Below are 6000 nucleotides of genomic sequence, written 5' to 3'. Positions count from 1 at the left end.
TGATATATATAGACATCTTTTTGGTGATGCATGTTTTCGTGCCTATTATCTCATTTATTTGTCCCAAGGAACCACAGAGAGCTATTTCAATCACTGTTTAAAGGATCTATTCCCTAAGGTTCACAGAACCTAACGGACTTTCCAACAGGTTAAAGCTAGCAGGGTTCAGACACTTGGTCTGAAGCTAGGTCTCCTAAATCAGTGTTGATCACCTTCCCCACTATTGGCTATGTTCCGCAAGAGCCCTTCTCTTAAAACTCCTGAGGAATCCCTAGTTGTGGCATCACATCAAATAATGACAGCAGGTTGGATGCCTGAGTTCGCTGCCTAAATGCAGAAGCAATTGTGAGGATGTCCTATGGATAGAAGACATTATGTTTTTCCTTCAGGAAGTAAGTCCCTAGGCCTGTGAAATAAGGTTAAGAAAAGCAGACATTTATCTGGAGCTTCTCGCATGCCTAGTCCTGTATCACATATCACATCACAAGGATATCACAAGGTGATTACTTGTCTTCTCCACGTTACAGAGACGGAAACCCAGACGAAGTATTTAAACACACAGCGAAGGTCATATGCCACTTGAACCCAAGCAGTCTAGTTGGAAAAGCTGTGTTCAGACTGCCACAGCACTCTATAGCCTTCCCTGATTTATGAGAGAGGAGCTTCGGACATCACGCAGCTGACAGCCAGCTACCTCGAACCCAGTGATAAATACCAGGTCCTATTACCAAATTCTGAGTTGGCTGGAAAAGATGAAATCCTGGATCCCAAAAGTGAAGAGGGGTATTTCAGTACAACTCGCAGGTGCTAGAAACTTCTTCAGTATTTTATTCATCAAAACCACTACTGTATAAGAAACAAACAGGGGCTACCCCGGTGGTGCAGCGGTTAAGAATCTGCCTGCCAGTTCAGGGGACAGGGGTTCGAGCCCCGGTCCGGGAAGATCCCACATGCCGCAAAGCAACTAAGCCCGTGTGCCACAACTACTGAGCCTGTGCTCTAGAGCCCGTGAGCCACAACTACTGAAGCCCATGTGCCTAGAGCCTGTGCTTGGCAACAAGAGAAACCACCACATTGAGAAGCCCACGCACGGCAACGAAGACCCAACGCAACCAAAAAAAAAAAAAACCCAAAAGGTATTAACCCATCACCTGGGCATAAAAGAGGTTCTGTCCTTTACAGGTCTTCATTCTAATTTTGCTAATTTATCTATCTATCTATCTATCTATCTATCTATCTATCTATCTATCTATCACTGTTTCCCAGTACAAGCCGAATACCATCCAGAAACAGTAACACAGTTGTCAGCCTGACCCCCGGGGAAGAGCTTGCACGGCTGGCACTCACCCTTGGATAGCATAGCCTTAAAGGGTTAATGGTGTTTGCAAATACGGCACCGTGTGTGGTGTCTCCGAAGGGTATCTGGAGAGGGCAGGGAAGCTTTCCCGTGCGCTCTGGCACGGTGGCCCAGTGAGACGCGCGCTCACCTGTTCCACCACCCCGGCGGCACCAGAATCTCTCTGTTCCAGCTGGTTTGCACTGGGATTAGCTGCTCTTTGCATGCGCTTGTAGCCGTGGATGTGGTTTCTGTAGCGATGGGGCCGACCGCGGGGATCTATTGGCTGCTGGCTTTGTAAATTTCATTCAGTTTGGTCCAATAGCAGAGGGGGGAGCTGGGAACCATCAGGACCTCTCGCTTCAATCTCTCTTTTTCTTGCAGACGGGTCTCTGTCTCTACATACAGAGCTCTTATTCAGACGTAACGCTGCCCTTCCTTCTCCGGCTGTGTTCCTGTTTCTTCTTCCCCATCAGCCTAGGAGAGAAACAACGAATTTCCTGCAAACGGCAGTGTCGGTGGTCCTCGCGTTTCTTCGGGGGAGCAAATCCAGTTGAGATTCGAGAAAGCCAAGGCGCTTGGACTTAGTACATCCTCCTGAATCATAGCCTCGGTCCCTGGAAAAATCTGGATGCATAAAAAGAACACTTACAGCCGATGCAGCTTTTCCACGGCTAAGGTAGGTGCCGTTTTAAGATGTGTCTGTGGGGTTTTTTTTTAAGCCTATTTAACGTTTTGACTCGTGTGCTTGCCAGCAAAAGATGATAAGCCCGACTGCTAACGTTTGCGCTCCACTTCATCCGACATTTAAAAAAAAATTTTTTTTTTTTTTAAATTTTGAAAATTTGCATAGCACTTTTTCTTCCATCGGTCGCTCCGTTTCTTAGGTGTGGGTGGGAGTGTGGACATATATGTACGGCGTGTCCTGTGCAAGCTTCGTACACATCTCTACAGAAACAGTACATTTTTTCTTACGACTTAAAAAAATTGGGACCACCGTGGTTGGGAAGCGTTTTGCTGCAATCAGCTATCTGAACGGCTCTGGGGCCGTGTGTGAGGTGTTTACAAAATAGCGCTCTGTTACATACAAATAAACAGAAGAGTGTGGCAGACACAGGAGGAAAAAAAATACATCTGCAGTACAGGGAGAGAACGAGCGAAGTGCCAGATGTCTGCAAAGCAGGACTGGCGGGGAAGCCAGGAGCACTTCTGGAAACTGTGAGCCATCACGGGCTTTTTTCTCCTCCTTCTTCTTTAAGGAAACTGTCAGCTACCACCTCCCGGGGTGCATTTTTTTGGGTTAACCAGAGAGAAAAAAGGAAAACAGGCTTGGCTGGGTTTGCATTAAGCGATTTTTTCCCCCCTCCTTCCTCTGCTGGCCTTGGATAAGATGACGGCTTGTGTGATGCACGAAATAACGCACGTGATTGATGAGGGGCTGGTTGGGCTTTGCTGGGGAGCGACCCGGGCGCGCTGGAGACCCCGGGTGAAGACGAAATAGCTTAGCGCCGTTTCTGCAAAGCTGGGGAGCGGGCCACCTGCCCTCCCACTGCCATCCGCCCTTCACCCGTGCGTGTGGGCTGTGGGAAGGCAAGCGGCGGGAGATGGAGGGCGCGAGGAGGAGTGAGGGCGGTTGGTGGCGTTGCTGCTTCGGGAGCCTTTGGGTCTGGCCTGCATGTCTGCGCGGGGCACGCAGCTGCCGCCCGAGCGCCGTCCCCGAGCTGCCCGCTTCTCCCCGAGGACCACAAAAGTTGGTATCTGCGGGGACCGGCGCTGGGCGTCCTAGCCGGGGTCTCCGGGGATGCGGACCCCCGTCGGTGCCCACGGAGAACCCTCGATCCGGGAGGAGAGCCCGCGGGAAGCACGGCGGGCCGGTCCTCTCGCCGGAGGCGGGGGGAGGAGGTCCGGGGACTCGGTTCGGAGGTGCGGACCACCCGCAGCGCCTTGGGCCACGTAACAGACAACCCTCCCCGCTCCCTCGCTCCATTCCCCCCCCCCCCGCCGTCTCCCAAAGCTCGCAGCCGTCCCGCGCTTCAGATCCCGCCCGCCTCCCACGCTTTCCCAGCCGATTTCATCCGGAGCCCCGCCGCCGCCCCCTGCCCTTTCCCGCGCGGCTCGGCCTGACCCCCGTCCCGCACCAGCGGGCCGAACCGGCGTACCGCTCGGCCGCAGACGGTGCGGGGGTCGCGGGCTGGCGGCGGCCGGAGGAGAGGCCGAGGTCCCGGCTGCACCCCGACCCCAGCCCACGAGTGTTCCCTCCCTCCCGCTCTGGCTCTCCGGGAAGCCCGCCGCCTCTTCAGGGCGCGCGGGCACCCTTCAGTCTCCCAGACGCCCCCTCTTTCCCCGCCCGTCCCCGACCGCACCCCTCCCCTCCCCCGGCTTCTTCGTCCCTCCGAGAACCGGTAGGTTGGATTTCTCCGCCCGGCCTTCCCGGGCGGCCCCCCCGAGTGGTGCGCCCCCGGATCCGGGCCCGGGGCCCCGCGCATCCCTGGGCCCGGCCCACCATTCCGGAGCCTGCCCGCCGCCAGACACAGCATCCTTTCTCCCCGAAGCGGCGAGGGCGGGAGCCGGGGGTCCCCCCGCGCACCCTCGGGGCCTGGCCGGGGCCGCCCTGGGAACGGAAGTCCCCCTCGGAGGGCGAGGGGCGTCCGGAGGACCTCTTCTGCCTCCCTCCCGCCCCTCTCCCTTTTCTGTTTTGTTTTTTTGTGGGTGTTTTTTTTTTTTTTTTGGCTGCGGGTTTTCCTCTGGAGTGACTCCCTTCTCTGAACCGACCAGCAGGTGTGGGCCTCTTTTCATCTATTTTTGGAGCCACGAGGCCGCTCTCTCGAGCCGGCGGGAGGGGGGCGGGGTGCAGGAGGCCGCGTCGGGGGGCCGAGGAAGGCGGCTCGCGCCCGCGCTGGGAGCGCGCGTCAGGAGTGAAGCCGAGAGCGCGCGCGCGCCTGCCGTGAGCCGGGCCCGCGGCTCGCCCTCCGTCATGTGGACCCAACTTGGGAGATTTGGGGTGAGGTGTGTCCGGTGGCGGGTATCGAACTCAGCAGGTACTGTTCTTGCGAGCGGAATCCACAAGGTGGTAGTGTGGATTCTTCCTTTGATTTCTTTTTTTTCCTACTTGTTCAGTTGCGGGGAAACGGCTTTCTGTGCTCATAGCCTAGGCTGTCTGAAGGGGTCCCCTGGCTGACCCGGCTTCCACATCCTGAGCGCGCTGCGTTTAACGCATTTTGTGATGCGAGGTGGTACGAGCTAGCTCCTTTTCGGAGTCAGCCTTTAGCACGATTGAAGGGACGGGACGCAGAGGAAGAAAGAAAGAAAAAAGAAAAGAAAGTTTGGGGAGACTGAGTTATCCTGAGGGAGCAGAATTTCCAGTTTGTGTAGGGTTCTGCAGGCAACGTAGGAGTGCGTGCATAAGGCATCGTTGGTAGGTATATACTTCAGCTAGAAATTAACCGGGGCTTCAAGACCTGACTTTGCATCAGAACAAAGCAACCTCAGCTGCTAAGAGAACGGCGTAGTTTGAATGGCGATGCTTAGCGTTTTTCCTAGAGAATGAGAGAGCCCGGAGAAAGGGTCCTGTGGCACAGAAATCTGCATCTTTCTGGGGGCAGATTGAGGGGCTGGGGAATTTTTCATGCCTTTAGTTGCCTTTAGTGGGCTTTGGAAAGAGGTTAACAGCCAGCCTTGAAAATCCTCAGGGTAGATTTCCTCGTGTAGATGCAGCAGAAGGTGTGTGTTTGTGTGTGTGTGTGTGTGTGTGTGTGTGTGTGTGTGTGTGTGTAGGGGGTGGTGGGTGTTTTGGCACATGGCTGCATTCATCCCTTAATTCCAGATTTTAAAAATGTGGATTTTAAAAATGCATCCCTAAAGTAAGAACATAAGAATCTCACGGAGGCCTCTGCAAATATTTATTTTTTATCTAGATTAAAACTTCAATATTCTATTACCCAAAGAAATGTACTTGGAGATATATCTATATATCTATACTATATCTATCTCTCTATATATAGAGATATATATTTGGCAATTTTAAAGAATATTTTCCTTGACATGTAAGAAAATCATGAGGGCCAATAAGTAGCAAGTGGAAAATTACTTCATCAGTTTTAAATTACTGGATTAAAATGACAGGTTTAATTTTTTGGAAACCAGAATGATTTCGAGCAGGGAGTTAATGATAATTGCATTTTCATACTAATGGCTGTGCTTTGATGCTGTTTTCAAGGTGTTTTGACACGTTTTTCTTTGGTGGAAGAATTGTTGCTTTCCTTTGTATTTTTTTTCCCCCTAAATAAAAAGAGTGCTGAATGTACATTTGGCCCTAAACCCAGCTCATTTATACCCAAATCTAAAAATAGATATGATACTTGATAAGTGACGATTTGCTACATAAGGTAGATAGAGCAGGTATTGCCACGCTCTGGAATTTACAAGTGAATAGACCTGGGCAATATAAAAGTTCTCTTTCTGGGGCCTGGAATGTAGACCCGCAGTAAGTATGTGGGGTTTTTCTTTATTTCTGAACTTGGCCTTTTCATGTTTTTTTCCTTTGTAGTAATTTGTGGAAAGCTTCTTGGTCTCTGTACAAAGATGAGAGTGTTTCCTCTCTATACACATTACATTGCTTTCAGAATGTGCAAGCATCTCTTTAAGAACTCTTTAGAATATTGTGC

The 6000-nt window shown here is 52.0% G+C and overlaps 1 protein-coding gene across 17 annotated transcripts in view; it reads left to right on the top strand.

The window, feature by feature from the left end:
* The first annotated feature begins 1401 nt into the window (after positions 1-1401).
* The window catches only part of NLGN4X (neuroligin 4 X-linked), a 346752-nt gene continuing 342153 nt past the window's right edge, over positions 1402-6000 (top strand). For 4 of the 17 annotated variants that reach the window (XM_030837310.2, XM_030837304.2, XM_030837303.2 and 1 more), the window contains exon 1: positions 1448-2015. The gene's annotated coding sequence lies outside the window, so the exon portion shown is untranslated. Of the gene's footprint in view, positions 1419-1447; positions 2016-2532; positions 2555-2771; positions 2927-3128; positions 3260-3717; positions 3739-4089; positions 4115-4358; positions 4375-6000 lie in introns of those variants that run through there. The other 13 variants (XM_060292229.1, XM_060292227.1, XM_060292228.1 and 10 more) reach the window with 13 other exon arrangements.

The sequence above is a fragment of the Globicephala melas genome, chromosome X (assembly GCF_963455315.2).
Source record: "Globicephala melas chromosome X, mGloMel1.2, whole genome shotgun sequence".
NCBI lineage: Eukaryota > Metazoa > Chordata > Mammalia > Artiodactyla > Delphinidae > Globicephala > Globicephala melas.
Note: the sequence above shows the minus strand (reverse complement) of the source record. Positions and strands in the feature narration are given on the sequence as shown.